Raw genomic sequence first — 17,048 nt, 5'->3', positions numbered from 1 at the left:
TTGATTCCTGATGTGTTAGTAAGGGAACCAGGTATTGATTAATTATGGATATAAACAAACAAGTAAACAACAATTAATGGCAATTTCATTCATTAAGTGCAACCAACACTTCAGGTTTAATTACCAATGAATGAATGAACAGTTTAATAATTCAGTCAAGACTGTGATTAATTCTATTTGATAAAACGTGACTTGACATTCACTTCTCTTCCCTTAGCATGTACTCAGTAAATCCAGGGCAAAATTAACTTTGCACCATAAGATTTGAATTAACTTTCATCTGCAGATAGATATGACTTTCAAAGAAGTCGAATAACTGTGGACTGTGGTCCAACACTCTGATACAAAATTGTGAAAGAAGAAGTAATCAATCTATGAAATCATTTTACAGGCGCTTACTTCCGGGGTAACATTCCTACACCCACACTGTAACCTTAACATGACGTCACAAGTATTGGATTATGCACCTAAAATCTCCACTACAAGCAGCCCATTCGAGACTCTATTCCAGCAAGTCTTTCCAGCAGAGGACAGATAGGGCCGATATGATCACAACAACAGTACCAACCAAGTTAGCAAGGAGCAGAAGCAACGTCAAAGTCATGAAAAGATGTTGCAGTCGATGGCAAAATCCACCATTCAAAAGAGCTTTCACACAACCAACCCCATCACACATTGGTAATAGTAAAGTAATTGAAGACATAAACAAGACTCATGCTTGTGTGTGTTTAAATAAATAAAACAGAAAGTCACTTTAAGGATTTTCTTGAGTTTTAGCTGGACTATGGTTACAACGGTAGGCCGTGTTATGATGATAATGACTATTATTGTTGTTATCATTATTATTATGTTGGGATTGTTCCACCCATCTCTGTGTGGCATTTGCATGTGTAGGTTTTCTCTGGGTAATCCGGTTTCCTCCCACATTCCGAAAACATGCAAGTTAATTTGTGAATGTGAGTGTGAATGGTTGTTTGTGCCCTGTGATTGGCTGGTGAACAGTCCAGGGTGTACCCCGCCTCTCGTCCAAAGACAGCTGGGATAGGCTCCAGCATGCCCACAAACCTCAGGAGGATAAGCGGTCCAGAAAAAGGATGGAAAAGCCTGTTATTGGCAATCAAGTCTGGTGCGTATTACACGTGACACAAAGTGGCCAGTGGAGACTACATACCAAATATACATTTGCTTAAATATATATATTTTTTACTAATAATAGGGTGTCTTCAACCATGAAACAGCAATCATTTATTAATTAATCAATTATTGAACAACTGCAATGTGAGGGAGTGATGTTCCAACACACAATATAGCAAAGGATGGATGTATATATGTTTCACTTTCGCTTTGCAGCAAGGTGAACAAAGTGATGCCTCAACGCTTGATTAAAAAAAAGCATCAGTGAAGCATAAATATGTACATACAAATATATACATATATACAAATATACAATACAAAATGTTTTCCCACAGCCAAAGAAGAGCATCCAAATGAGGTGAAATGAAGTCAGCCCCATGCAGCTGATAGGGGGGGACCAGAGAGTAAATAATGAATGTCGGCTCTCGTGGGAGACGTGCTGGGCCTGAGGGCTAGAGGGAAGATTGGGTGTCTGCTACAGTGGAGATGATGGACGCAGATAGCCAGTGTTAGTTTACAGTAGTGGAGGTAATGCCAAGGATGCAAACACTGAGCTCTTCGCTGTACCCTGCAATGGAAGCAGATAGAGTGATAGAGTGCAATGTGTGTCTGGAGGGGAGTTACAGTATATGAAAGTAAAGAAAACGATTAAGGGAATAATGGTTTAAACAAAATGTAATTTTTCTCAATGTAACTTGTTGAGCGTGTCTGAAACAAATAAAACCATTACCATTACAGTACCAGTGAACAACCCAAATTATTCCAGTTGTTGTAAGGTTAAAATACGACTAAATGTTGCATTAAGTCTTGAAAAGCAAATTATGCCGCAGTAATAGAACAATCTACAGCCAGGGTAAATGCTTAACTAATTTGGTTGGTAGTTAAAAACCTAATTATATAATTATCCCGCACTAAAAGAAAGTTTTCTATGTAATGAAGTAACCAGAGTCATTTTACCACTTTGATTGTTTTTGCCATCTTTTTCTTTTTTTTCCACTTTGCACAGTGATATGTTTTGCTGTCTGCCCACAAGCCCTCAAATCCCTCACAAATAAATGAGCTGCAACAAATGAACCCGCACTTGACTGCCACTTAATGATTACTTAAACCTCCTGAGGATAATCAACCCTATTGTTCCTCTCAGATAGGACTCCTGCACTTAAAAACGATTTCTGTTTGGAGTGAGTTTGTGTGGGGGCTCTTCACAGTGATACTTATTCTCGTTTGCTATATGACTTTCTTTGGGAACGGGCAAAACAACTGTCCCACACAAATAAAGTATTATGATTGCTCTCAAGGGTTGCACGGTGTAAAGTGGTTAGCACGCAGGTGACACAGCTAGGAGACCCGGGTTTGAGTCCCCACTTGGGCGTCTCTGTGTGGAGTTTGCATGTGTCTGTGGGCTTTCTCCGGGTACCAATATTCCAAAAACATGCTAGGTTAATTGGGGACTCCAAATTGTCCATAGGTATGAATGTGAGTGTGAATGGTTGTTTGTCTATATGTGCCCTGTGATTGGCTGGCGACCAGTCCAGGGTGTACCCCGCCTCTCACCCGAAGACAGCTGGAATAGGCTCCAGCATGGTCGCGACCCTTGTGAGGATAAGCCGAACAGAAAATGGATGGATGGATGGATATGGCTCTCAAGCTATTCTACCTCCATTTGGAGTCCATGAGGTGTTGCCTAGACACAACACTCACATACAAAATGATGTATAGTATGTGATCACCTTATGGTAGTGAGGATTTAGGTCTATACCCATTAATAGTTGCCACTAACACTCCTACTGTGAGCGTGATTCACGGCGGGAAAAGTCAGAACTCTGCGTATTGGGCAGGGGAGCATGGCGCCCTGGCCTGGCATGTCACAGATGCTGACAGTAGGAGAGACAAGGCAGAGAAACAGGAAGAAAAATGTCACCTCATCCCTGTCTCACATGCTCTGCCTTATTCCTTTTTTGATATAAATACAGCAGACGGTCTGAGCCAGGATCTTTTTTTTTTTTTTTTTGAGCCAGGATCTTTTTATTTAGCTGCGTTAGTGTTTTTGGAGAAGAAAAATTTGTAATTTGCAATATGTTTGAATGGACAAAGATGATTTTTACAATATGGTCACACTTCCAAGCGCACCAGAGGACTTCCAGACTACAGTTAAAGCCTAGGTCCTAATTTTGTTGGTATAGGAGGTGAAAGTAAATAAATAAACCTTTGGAGAGCTACTTGAAAAGTGGTTAGGGTCACGGGTGACTCTGGCAACACCAAGGTGGGTTGGTTGGACCGCGAGGTGTTTCCACTCAATGTGTGGTTTCAATCCTGCCTGCACTTCCATATTACATGTATTATTATTAGCACTTCCATATTACATGTATTATTATTAGCACTTCCATATTACATGTATTATTATTAGCACCCCCATATTACATGTATTATTATTAGCACCCCCATATTACATGTGTTTTTATTAGCACCCCCATATTACATGTATTATTATTAGCACTCCCATTTTACATGTATTATTATTAGCAGCGATGCCAAAGATCACCATCTAATTGGCTGCCATGTTCTAGACAGCTTTTCTCTCAATGAGAAATACCATCACGTTTTAATCTTGTAAGATCTTGTGACACCCCCATAAAGGCAGATTTCCAACATGAATATGTGTATTTGAATGGATAGAAATAGAAAATACAGATTGTCATCATTAATATGTGTATATGAGGGGCAAACACAGCACGTTCACTTGATGTGTGTATGTGATTAGACACCTAGATGTGAGATGCACCAAAACAAACATGGCCAGAGCCGTCAACAGAATGTATAAATCATCGAGCTTTCCAACACTACGTTCCTTAGAAGTGTACAGCTTATCAGTAGCTCAGCCCGTCTGTCTGCTTCAACACCATCAATGTCTGCTCATAAAGTACCTCGAGGAGAAACATATACTGAATAGCTGTGCTTCAAGTGTCAAAACATTGCTTTCTTTTGAGGAGAAAGCATCCTGTGACACTTTTTTTAATCAATCGGTCGTTTCCATACATTCTCAACATCAATTACCTCCAAATATAATTGCTAAAAGATGAATTTGTGGACCTGTTATGCACCAAAAAACACACAAAGGGCAGGAGTCCAGCCTCTACTGGTCTCTAACAAGCCTATTGTGAACTTTGATAGACTAAAATAAAGATTTAAGATCAATTTAAAACTTTACACTGCAAGCTCCTGGGGACAAAAACCTGTGTTGGAATAGAAGAATGTCATATCTTTGGCAATCCATGCCATCCACAATAGTGTTAAATTATTATTACATGGCGTTAGAGCTCCTATGCAGCCCAAACAGCACCACCCACCCCCGCTTTGACAATCAAGGTAGTTTTTTTCTTACGTCTTACTGATGTCAAGGACATTCTTTAATCACTTATTTTGGATTGGGGAATGTTAGAAGAGGCTTGATCACATGATATTACTCAAAGAGAAAACAATAGTCAGCAACAGTAGGCATGAGAAAAACTGACACATTTACTTCTTTATGCATATCAGGAATAGTCCCGTGGGAGTTCCTCATGCTCCTCAAGCAAGAATTCTCATGTAGGGCCCTATAATTTCCACATTCATGGAATTGCAGAAGGAATTATGGAATTGGCCAATAAAAATAGAATTTACTGTTAAATGCATAATCTCACTGAAATTGCCATTGTGTGATTTGATGTTGCTGTTGTGAGGAGGACAGTTTGTGTGGGGGAGTATTTCACCAGCGGATGGCTCAATGGTGACGGATATAAACTGGAAACAGGCCCCTCCCGACCTACAGAGGTTCAAATGGCGATAAACACCTGTGAAAGCTGGTTGAATCTTCTCTTTCAGAGCATGAATGGAAGCTTGTGAGGGTTAGCTTGGATGTTAGAATGGATGTTGCCATTGTGAGAGGAAGGAAAGCTTGTGTGGGGGAGTATTTCCTTGACGGATGGCTCAATCGTGGCGGATACAAACACCCGAACTAACCACAGACTTTGAATGGAAGCTATGGGGGGTTAGCTTAGTTTAGCACGTTCGTGTGGTTTTGTGTACACAAGTTTTTGTGCACTCGTTTTTGTCGATATCAGCCCGCAGTTTTCAGATATGCCGTAAATTACTGACTATTAAATACACCTGAATATCAACCGCAACCACCAGATTTGCAAAGAAAAAACATTTGTACATATATAGGCCACACTTATCTATAAGCCACACAGATATTACACACAGTACACACAGTAAGACACATTATAAACCTTGCAATCCTTCCTCCACGCGATGTTTCCAGCGTCACTTATTGATCAACATTTTTTTTCATCACAGTTCAACAGTTGGCACAGTCCAAGCATAAGTTGTAGTAACTCTACATTTGATCACTTAACTTACTTCAGATTTGTCAGCTCAAAACCCAATCACTGCATACAACTAAGACTACTTCCTGACTGTGCACTCTAAGCCGTTACTTATTAGTTGTTTGTTAATTAAAATTAGGTAGGAGAGGACTGAAGGCCTTGTCAAATAATGAAGCCATTTTAGCAAAAATTTAACATGCAGTGTTTAAATTCAAGTCTTTTGTGAATGTTTTCCACGAGCACGACTACATTTGAATGAAGCATTTGTTAGTTAGAGTGATCTGCTCTTCAGCAAAACGTGAGCGTCCACAAGAAAAAGGTTGTCATAAAAGCAGGAACACATAGTGCTGAGCAGGCTCATTCCCACAAAAGCGACTTTGCGAAGCATCTTCAGTCGAAGGGGATAGGCAGAACTATTGGGAAAGCTATTACTCACAGCTGAATGCCATACAGGTATCTTTTATTCATTCACACTCATAGCCAACCAGTGGCCAACGTCATTAAAAGAAGGAGCAGGGAGATGAGGACGACCCTCTGTGTAAAACATATGACCTTTGCTCTTGTGTCCAGAATAGGCAAGCTCATCCACCACTGGATGGGGAATAAGAAGGTGGTGGAGGAGACATGAAATCATGTGAAGAAGGTGGTCTGGTGAAAAATGAGGTGTAGGGAAAGGGTGGCCAGGCAATTTTCAAAAAATGTGCCAAGATTTTTCATTTGTCCGACTTGCAAAGCCACTTTACATGGAGGGCAAATGTTAAACTTGTTCAGGGCACATCAAGGTCCCCTTGGCCGCTCGCTTGCTCATCTCCTCGGGGGAATACTAATGTGGCTGCACATGCAGGGGTCACAGGGAGGGAAAAAAAACCTTCAATCTAATAAAGCTTTATGTTTTGCAGGGGCATTGTTTATGTGGGTGGATGAATGAGTGCTTGAAAACAATATTAAAACTAGAGCCTGACCAGTATGGGATTTTTGGGGCCGATACTGATATTGGGGACTGAAAAGGTAGATACTGTACATGAACATAAATTATTCTACCGTATAGTACCCTAAATATGAGTCAACATGTAAGACTGCTAAATAAAAATGTACTTTGTTTCACTGTTCCTCTCCTGCAGGCGAGTGATTAAGGCATATGGAGCGGCACCTCACTGCTCTGTCTGTGTGTCTGTGGGGTGGGGTTACTCAGGAACGAAGCAATGCAAAAAGAAACAAAGGAACAGAGCAACAGAATCTCCATGCAGCTAATAAAGTTAATATATCTGTTACGCATTCACCAATATTGATTAATCTGTGAAACCCCCCTTCCGATAAACCAGTCACTTAATCATAACAACAGCAAATCATGTAATATATTGGAAGAAAATCAGTGATGGTACATCACAGGAGGCGGGGCGTGGGAAATTGTCCGGGGGCATGGAGTACTTTTAATGTTAGCGCAGACTGATGTCCAAACTGATTGTACTTAACATGCAATTTGACTCTTAAATATACTTGTGTAGTTCTTTCACAGTTCTCCATTTTGTTGCATTTTCCTAGTTTCAGTTTTGAGTTCAGTACCAATAAATAAAAATATATTATTAAAGCCTACAAGATCTCCAGTCCTTACTGTGCGGGATTTTTTTTCTTGTGCCAATCTTGTTTAAATATCAAATAACAACAGTAAGAAACTCAGTGGATCGTGATATGCTGATACGCATGTGGGTGGAATTCTCACATCGTATTGATATTGCCCGTGCTGCAAGTGGTAGCCACATTGAACACTTGTAAGACAGGAAATAAAATTAGATTCTGAGTAGAGTACTTCTTTCCCATTGCTTTTCCTTACTAAAATGTTTGCATCATCAAATCTCTTAATTCTTTATAACCCTGTATATTTCTTTCACCTTTTAACGGTATATAACAAAGGTCAACATGGATTCAACCACTGTTGAAAACGTAACATTCATTTTCAAAGGTTGCCGGGTCCTGGTTTATTGAAAAATTCCCCAATCAAAAAAAACATGATTTCATTGGTTCTTTCATGGGCTGAAATAATATAGAAGAGAACACAAAGGTTCCGATCAATGGAAAGAGTCCAATATCAAAAGCAATACCAATCCCAATACACTCTGCATTCTTAACATGGTCTGATCCAATTATGTAGGCGTGACAACTACAACAAATATTGATGTCTCTGACATTGTTGGCTTCAGTCGATATGCTTCACACACACTATAATGAGGAGAAAGCACACTTAAAGATAAAGATAAAAACACAGCAGCTATTACAGTCACGGTAATGGATTATTTGCTTTGAACATGCTTAACAAGCTACATTGGGGAGCATCACATTTAAAGTCAATCAAAAAGCAGACATTATTCAATGCTACCCGTTCCCTATGTCTCAGCAATTACTGATGGTTTGACATACAGTATTTTGGTCAAACCCACTGTGGGTAACCAGTCAGGAGAGCTGTGATGGGAGAGGAATGCCTGTCAGGTCTGTCTATCGTTACTCTCCAAATTCGGTCCTCTCTCAATCTTTAGGTTTTATTCTGCCTCTGTTGACAGGATCCAGAGACATGCGGCGATGTAATAAATCCTCACTGTTGGCGGCAGGCCGTAAAAACTGAGGAGCTAATCCAATTCGCTGGTGTGGCGACGACGCATCATGCTGGGGGCAAAAGGTCTAAGAAGCAGTCGATAAACCCGCAGGTATTCTTTAGCTCAGAATAAGAGTTGGGTTGACCTGGAGGCACGTGACATGAATTTAGTAGCGGGTGGAAAGAAAATATACAGTGATGAGAAAAAGTGCTTGTCCACTTCCTGATTTTTTAAATTTAGATTAAAAAAAAAAAAAAATATATATATATATATATATATATATAATATATTTAAAGATTTAAATATCAGCAATATTTGAACTGCGGTATGGAGAGGGATGACTGTAATTATTTAAAGCCAGCAAGGAGAAACTACCAGCTTTCCATGATGAGTGTACGTAAACTCATGACTGCGACTATATATGTAGTATGTTGATATAGGTTCCATAGAAAACTTCATTCAAGTCAGTATATTTTAATGATCTAACTCTCATCAAGCCATCTTCGTTTAGACCAGCTTTAAGCTTTAATATCAAAAGAGTCATTTTAACCACTGTTCAACTCGAGAAATGCAAAACGTAACAGCCAGACACATACCTGCTTCTCCTCCCTCCCTTTCACACGCTGATCCAATCACCACTCAGCCAGGATTAATTCACGGGCGGTCTGATATTTCACACTAAAAATATGCGCATTCCCTCCACTGCGGTGTTAAAAATAAATAAATCCCAGCACTGTGGCTTCGGAGCTGCAAGTTGCTGACCACTGGTTTAGCAGTCACCAGTCAGTCTTCGTTTTCTATGAGTTATTATATTAGTTTACAGCACTTTACATTTGAATAATAGCTTCCACCATTGGACGGGTACCACTGTAACAAGGTAATCAGTGTAAATCTCTGTTCACAGTGGACATACGTATACAGTTCATTATTGATGCCTGTGTTAGATAGACATCACTCTTTGGATTGCATGACAAAGCATGAATGAATGCAAGAGTGTATGTCTAATATTTTGAAACGAAAACATTTTCCCAGGGATATTGAGCAGCAAACCTAGAGGAGGATGACAGATAAAGTGAAGGAAAGTGAGACGGATGACATGTTTAAAATTGCATATACAGTATAAATCACAAATACCCCAGTTAAGGCAGCTGGTTAAGTGTATTTTTCTTCTCAGTAGTACAGGAGAGAATTCTCTCCTCATTTGAAATTTCCATTTCTTATTAAATAATCTCAGCATCAAACTATTTTCCAGGAAGCATGTGTGGAAAAGTGTGTGTGTGTGTGTGTGTGTGTGTGTGTGTGTGTGTGTGTGTGTGTCTTGGGCTTCAGTAAAGCCCAGCGGCAGCGTAATCTGACACTTTGATGTGCAGTTAAATCAATCTGCATCTCATCACAATCACAGTCAGGGGCTGGCAGAAAGAAGCATCCGTCTGGACCACCCAGTCACCAACACAAAGATGGACTAGTGTTCTTGGTGGGGGACAACATTGTTGTGCCACTGTTTTATCACAGGATTGACACATAAACACACAAGTATGCCTATTCAACTAAATTGCTGTAATGAAGTAATAAAATCATAAAAAATAAAAACAATATGTTTACGATAGTCAAAGTTCCTGTAAATGTCACAAGCACTCATGTAAATAGCTACATAAATAATATATGATCTAATATTGTGTATTTAATGGGGGTGTAAGATTAAAACTCGTGCATTTATTCAGTAATGATATACAAGCCATCAACAAAGGTGAGGATTCCAGAGAGCAGATGCACGAGAGTGAGCCTAGTCGTACAACGCACATCTGAATGCGTTAAAAAAAAAAAAAAAAAACACAATGCAATATAGTCGCCGACCAACAAAGGCAGAGCTTAGACTCACAAACACGCATTGATGTCCAAACTGAGGTGCAGGGGCCATCTGTGGAACTTGACTCATTGCATAAATGGAAAAATACAGCCAAAAGACATAACTAAAAAAGCTAAATTGTTGATACTAATTACGAATAAAAAAACTAAGATTTGTCTCACAACGTGTGTATTTTTTATATAGTTTTTGTAAAATTATAGCTATCAAAGGACAGTTTGACCTGACAAAAATAGCAGTGGTTTATTTGGTTTCAAAACATGTTGATAATAATATATTTGAGTGTCCTGTTATCTCGGTCCTCATAAAATCTAGAATAAATTGGCATATTTGACACAATGTTCCAAATGGTAATTAATCATGATTAATTAATTTGAAAACTGTGATGAATTTGATTACAATTTGAAATCATTTCACAGCCCCAATAATAACACTAAGGACTACCCATCCATCCATTTTCTACTGCTTATCCTCACGAGGGTCGCAGGCATGCTGTCTTGGGGCGAGAGGCGGGGTACACCCTGACTGGTCACCAGTCAATCACAGGGCACATATAGACAAACAACCATTCACACTCACATTCATACCTATAGACAATTTGGAGTGGCCAATTAACCTAGCATGTTTTTGGAATGTGGGAGGAAACCGGAGTACCCAGACAGTACGCACGGACAGGGAGAACATGCAGGAAAAAGTTTAACAAACTGTCACAATCCACAAAGATGTTAGAAAAAGGAACACAGTTTTCATCACAGCACCACCTGCTGGATTCAGTGTGGTAAGCGGTGAGACTAATTAAAAGGTCAAAATGAAAGAGAGACGGAATGAAACGCAGAAAGCACAGCAGCGTAAGAGGAGGGTGTGCTGTGAGGAAGGGTCGGGAAAGCGACGGAATATCAGAGTGGGGAAAAGCAGGAGAACGTTTGTTAAAATAAAATAAGATTAAGGAATAGACAAAAGCAGAGAGACTGGAAAGGGGTTTTACTCTGCAGACTGGCTTTATTGCAATGTGCGGTGCTTTGAGGCCGAGACGGGCCGGGGTCCCGTGGGTGTATCGATTCCCAGGCACTCTCATTTGGGAGAAACACAATTTATGAGGCCTGCCAGCACCGAGGTTTATTTACTTATTTACCTGGTGCCTCGCTCTGGCCCTAAACATGGGGCAACACGCTCAACACATCTTATAGTACCACCACTTATTTAGGGTATATAAATCAAAACTCGAAAAAGGCCTTTTTAAACATGTTAAACTAACTTCACTTGTGTTTATAAGCAGAAATTAATGATTTTTAGTTACTACAGTGAGAGATTAAACATATTCTGGGGTGAGCTGAAAACATATGCTCCAGAAAATCAGTTTTCCAGGGATTAGGGGAGGCCCCAACCATATTATATTCCTTGACACTTTGAAAGCCACTGTACTTGAGGGATCAAATTGTGCTTTGCCCCCCTGCTGCAAGGTTTACAGTCATTCAATTACACGCCGGCATCATTCTGGTTCTTAAGTGACAGGTTTCCAGGGGTGTTGTTTTCCACTGTGACACACTCAAATGATGCAAAAATTCCTCAGGAAACATTCAAAGCAAACAATTTCGCTTAGCATCTTGGATTACAACTCGGTCCTTCAATTATGTCCCATAGCAAGACTTCCATACTCCTATCCCTCCTCCTCTCCTTCCCCTTGTCGCCGCCCCAATCTTCTAAGCCGCACACATGAGCCTGATAATTGGATTTCAACAGACGGTTGTCAAATGGCAGCGTCAAATAACTGGAAACAAAAACCTCAAATTAATCCTCGGCCCGTCTGGTCTCCCGTGGGGGGGACGGATTGAATCTTACGCTGATGGAGATTCTCGCATCTCACAGCTGTGACACATGTGTCCCATGGAGAGAACACTGGACATTCACATGGCTAGTGTTTATAAGCATTCTGTGGGCAGCCATGTGAATTTTGTGCATGTGTGTGATAAGAAGGATTTGCAGTGTAGCAGACGTTGCAGAGTAACAACGCCCACCTCCCCATAGCCCCCCCTCTCTTTCTTCCTCCGGCTGGTAGTATCTCTGGAGGAAGGAACACAGAGGCCAGACAACATCAGGCTGCACTTTGATCATGTGTCCGTAATTGACAGCGCTCCAATCCCAATGCATCTATTGCACCAAACACAAAGTGTTCTTCTTATTTATTTATTATGTGACATTTGTATTTTATGTACCCACCGGGGAAGCTAGTGAAAACAAGTCCTTGTGGATGTCCTTGTAAAAGTGTGGATTTGAGGGACATAACACAAGTGAGTTGTAAGATCATTGTGTCTTGCCTACAGTCAAGCATGGGTGGTGGTTGTAGCGCCGCTGTTTGGGGCTGCATGAGCGCTGCCAGTAATGAGGACCGTGAAATCCAACATGTGCTGTGACATTGTGAAGCGGACCATGATTCCGTCCCTTGGGAGACTGGGATGGCGGTTTTCCAACATGATAAGGAGCCCAAACCCACCGCCTGGATGACAAGTGCTGAGGAAACTGGAGGTTAAATGTGATAGAGTTGCTAAGTATGTTTTCCAACAGAGTGCCTGTAACGCATCCTCAGTCTGATCAAGATAGTTTAGGGGTGGTTATATTAGAGAATTAAAATATTGTTTCTCACTGTTGATTGGTTCTAGACCAGGGGTCTCAAACTCAATTTACCTGGGGGGCACTGGAGCTAGGGTCTGGGCAAGGCTGGGCCGCATCAGGTCCCCCCCCCCAAAAAAAAAACGCATTTATTACAAATAAAATAAACTTTTTCAGTGCTTTGGTTCCGATTTTCTACAATAAAAGCTCTGATAAAACATTCCACTGTTCTCAAATATCTTAATTTTTATTTGTCTGCATAAAATAAGATGAAAAATAAATAAACAAATCAAGAATAAAGAAAATCAATCAATCAGTAATAAATAACTATGATAATAATAATAAAACGGCAAATTATAAAAACTTAAGAAACCACATATAGTTGGTGGGTAGACAAATTATTTTTTTCAGATTAAAATTAACAAAGCATTATTAGAGCCCTGTAGACATGACAAAACACGACTGTAGTCACATTTACACTCTTTTTATTTACAACATATTGCGCAACTGCAGGGTCTGCAGGGTCACATACTAACTCGCAAACTAGAGAGCTAGCGACCTAAACGGTAGCCTTCAAGTTATTTCCTTTAAACTTAAATAGCCAAAAATTTACCACTTCCACACGGATAGGGAGGATAACTATTAACAGTTATTTGACCTTTAACATGAACATTAATCAAACGTAATAATTTTTTCTGGGTACATGATACCATACAGCATCCATATCAAACTTGCGCGGGCCGCACTAACATTAAACTTTCATATCAAGGCGGGGGCCTCAAACTAGTGTCCTGCGGGCCACATTTGGCCCGCGGGCCGCGTGTTTGAGACCCCTGTTCTAGACTCTACTGTGATAACTGAATTTCCACAAAGTAGGATTCCCTCTCATAGAGTATAGAAAACCTGTTTATGACCTTCTAAGTACATTTTTAGCATTATTAGACACCCCATACTCATGTTTACACTCGTGTTACCCAATATAGTAGACATAATAATAGAAAATAAGACATCCTAGAAATAAGATATATATTCACACTTTAGCATTGAGAGCGGATTTCCTGACTATTGTCTAATCAATGTAATGTTACTGACTATTGAGTTACCAGTGAAGAAAACAATTGTAATACTACTGTAGTGTCGTTCTTTGTTGTTAAGGCGAGACTCACAAAGCACTTAGAACGATTTATGAAAAAGCGGAGAACACTTACGTAGTGAACATTCCCACAGGAGCTGCTGTCAGCCACAATTCATGACAGTCACTACGCTCTCCACACTGCTAACACTGAGCTAAATACAGTCAATTCTAGTTGTCTGTCACGTGACTTCCCAGGCTCCTCTCCTTAAAGGTGCACACAAGTCACAGATATTACACTACATATCATGTCTTCTGAATGCATTATATTTGTATTATCATTAATTTAGCCAATTTATTCCTGAAAGTGCTTAATTTAGGCCAATATGTAAAATTTGATTAAATATGCATATTTGGACTAATAATAGGGCGTAGTCAACCACAGAACAGCAATAATTTATTAATTTATTTGGAAAAACTGATGGAGTGAAGCCGCAAAATTCAAACCACGCAATAATGAGGTATGACTGCATAGTGGGAATTGTAATTCATTCACCTGACATCTGATTATATGCCTGCAACTCGGCTTGGAAGTGCAGCCATGGATGAGTTCTACTTGAGGATGTTCTACTAGATTAATCACTGGTCACACTCCAACATGTTGTCATAAGTCAAAGTTGTTTTAGCTGTCACTTATGTGTAACAGACCAGGTGTCCCAATACCATCGTCCATTACATTACTTCTAACACTTCCCATTTCACTAAATGGGTTGATATATTAGACAAAATGAAGCCTAATGTAGACGCGCCAAGCAGCAATTACGGGTAAAGTAGGAGTGCTACACACTTGCCGCCTCCTTTGCGTACAATCTCTTCGTTAAATGTGATAAAGCAGATAACAATTACCTGCAGCCTGGAGCTTGACCAGGAGAAAGTGACTGATTCCTTATTCATCTCCACCACATCTAAGTCAGAAAGAACATTAAGGCACTCCAGTCTGAATATGAAGTAATAAAGTGATTTAGCAGCTTACTGCTGCTTAATTGGAAGCAAATTAACCCGCACTTTACGGCTGAGATGGGGCGTTTGCTGGCTGCATTTGTAATATTTCACCCTCCTACAGCAGAGAGAAGGTTCTGGAGGAGGAGTGCTGCGTCTACTCAACATAGAGGTTCGCAAATAAAGAGCAAGGCTAATTATGTTACTTGGAAATATTTAATACATTCAGTTATGGCAAGCTGCCATTTGTGCAAAACTTGTTCTTCTCGTCTTAGAGGCTAATAGAGTAATGGTTCTTATTGTTGCACGCTGGAGTGAAGCGCTATTAGCCTGTCATATATCTATAGCCCTCAGTGTCATTGCTAATGGCTTTGTGCTTGCAGCCAATTAACACACAGCGGATTGAATCTTCCTGAAGACTGGTGATTATTAATGGCACCCAGCCTTCATTCACACTGCAGGTTAAAGTTCCATGGTGGAGAGTATTCCGTGTGACACTCTTTGCCAAAACTGAATTCTGCAGGCTGTGATATATCACCAATGTTTATATCATTGCACACACACACACACACACACGTATACGGTTAAAGTGAGATATGCAAACTCATCCCAAAGTAAGATGCAAGCTCTGCTAACACGTCAACCTAATCTGCTCCATCTTAATGCAACTGTGATTACTTTGCACTGCAAAGGAGATACGCTCACTGGACACTTCATCTGTTACATATCTAATGAGAAGCAAAGGAAGAGACGTACCAAAATGTCTAACCTTTAGACTATCCTCAACATGTCTCTCATTTGAGTGGAAAATAATGGTATGTGTATAGCCATGCTGTTCCACGCTTGCCCTACTGGTGGTAGTAATAGGCAGCACGTTGTATTATTTTCAGTGTTGGGCAATTTATGTTTAAAAAGTAATCACTTATAGTTACTTTCCCAAAACATATAATACAATTAATACAATTATACAATTAATTAGTAACAGAATTCATTCGTAGGATGGTCACGGAGGTGAGTTCTTTGTGCTGTTTGTTTGGAATGTCTGTTTACGGCTAACGGTGCATTAGCTGCGTTCAAAAATAAATGTGCTTCTTGTATTTTTTTCCACTCAGCACCTGCACATCATTATTGGGCATTACTTACATTAAAGCCGCAAAACACAACGTGGTGAAAATACTACATACCCGTTGAGTCGCACAACCACACGAGCGTGCTAAACTAAGCTAACTTACACCAACTAACATTTACACTCCCCCACACGAATGTTCCTTCTCACATTCATTCACATTGTGTCAATTTCCACGAGATTCTGCCTTAAACAGGAAATTCTGTTTTTATTGGACAATTCCGTGACTATCAGCAATTCCGTGAACACGGATTATCAAAGGGCATCTTGTAAAGAGCATCTCTCTCGACTATCTCGGGATGCTACAACAACAACGCTGTTGGTGACCATATCAGTGTTATCAGTGTTATAACGTTTAATAGAGTACAACAATGCCATTTTTAAAAACATTATTACTCCCAACGCTGATTACCATTCCAGCCTGTAAAAAAGACCCTTTCAAATCATTAAGGGCCCAACGTCAATTGTACATTGAAACCCAGTAATCTTCGGCTGTAGTGGGCAACGTCTCGCTTACCTGGGTTCTGTTTGAAAGGTGCAGTCTAATACATGTTAGCTTGAATTTTACATCAACATATTAAATAATATGTCCCAGAATGTGCCCACAGAACACAAAATATGAACAAAATGCAAGTTTAACCTCCAGCTCCTCCACCTGGACTACATTACACACGATATAAGTAGATACTACAATGATAATACTGTGCGCCGATCAATCGGCCACTGATTGGTATCGAGAGATATCATGGAAAAGGTATCGATCTCAGCCGGTATTTGCTTTATAACACCGACCCTCGCCGCCCATCAGCTCTGCCATCATTTAAAAAGTTTGGCTAGTGGTGTGGGGATTTTTCGCGGCACCCGATGTCATCATTCTTCAGGCTTAGGTTATAAAGCCCCGGTACCAACCCGCTGTACTTGCAAGTGTGGGCAAAATTTGGGGATGAGTACTGCTTCAGTACAAATTTGGGAGCATGCAGACACTATGTAGCACTTTTAGTGCAGGAGGATCTTTTGTTCTGTGCGGGGCTGCATCGGGCTATGGATGATGTGTGACGTGCATGCCCTCTGCAACCACTTCTGACTCTGTGAGCACGGTCGTGGCGGGTGCAAGGCAACCTCGGTTTGGTTGTCCAATGACCGCACACAGCTCACATGGACCGGACGGTGTGCGTGTGCCTTGTGTGCACTGTTTTCGTCAGCGAACGACTGCAGGCATTTTGTCTATTCACTGGGATCTTGAGTGCAAAGAAGAGGGGGTCAGCTGCATCGGAGGTTCAGAAAGCAGCGAATT

At 40.4% G+C, this 17,048-nt stretch overlaps 1 protein-coding gene across 8 annotated transcripts in view; it reads right to left on the bottom strand.

Annotated features, from left to right (window-relative positions):
* ncanb (neurocan b) overlaps positions 1-17,048 on the bottom strand; it is a 167,188-nt gene that overhangs the window by 107,108 nt on the left and 43,032 nt on the right. The window lies entirely within an intron of this gene.

This window comes from Doryrhamphus excisus, chromosome 5, assembly GCF_030265055.1.
Source record: "Doryrhamphus excisus isolate RoL2022-K1 chromosome 5, RoL_Dexc_1.0, whole genome shotgun sequence".
Taxonomy (NCBI): Eukaryota; Metazoa; Chordata; class Actinopteri; order Syngnathiformes; family Syngnathidae; genus Doryrhamphus; species Doryrhamphus excisus.
This window is presented reverse-complemented; position numbering and strand designations above follow the sequence as displayed.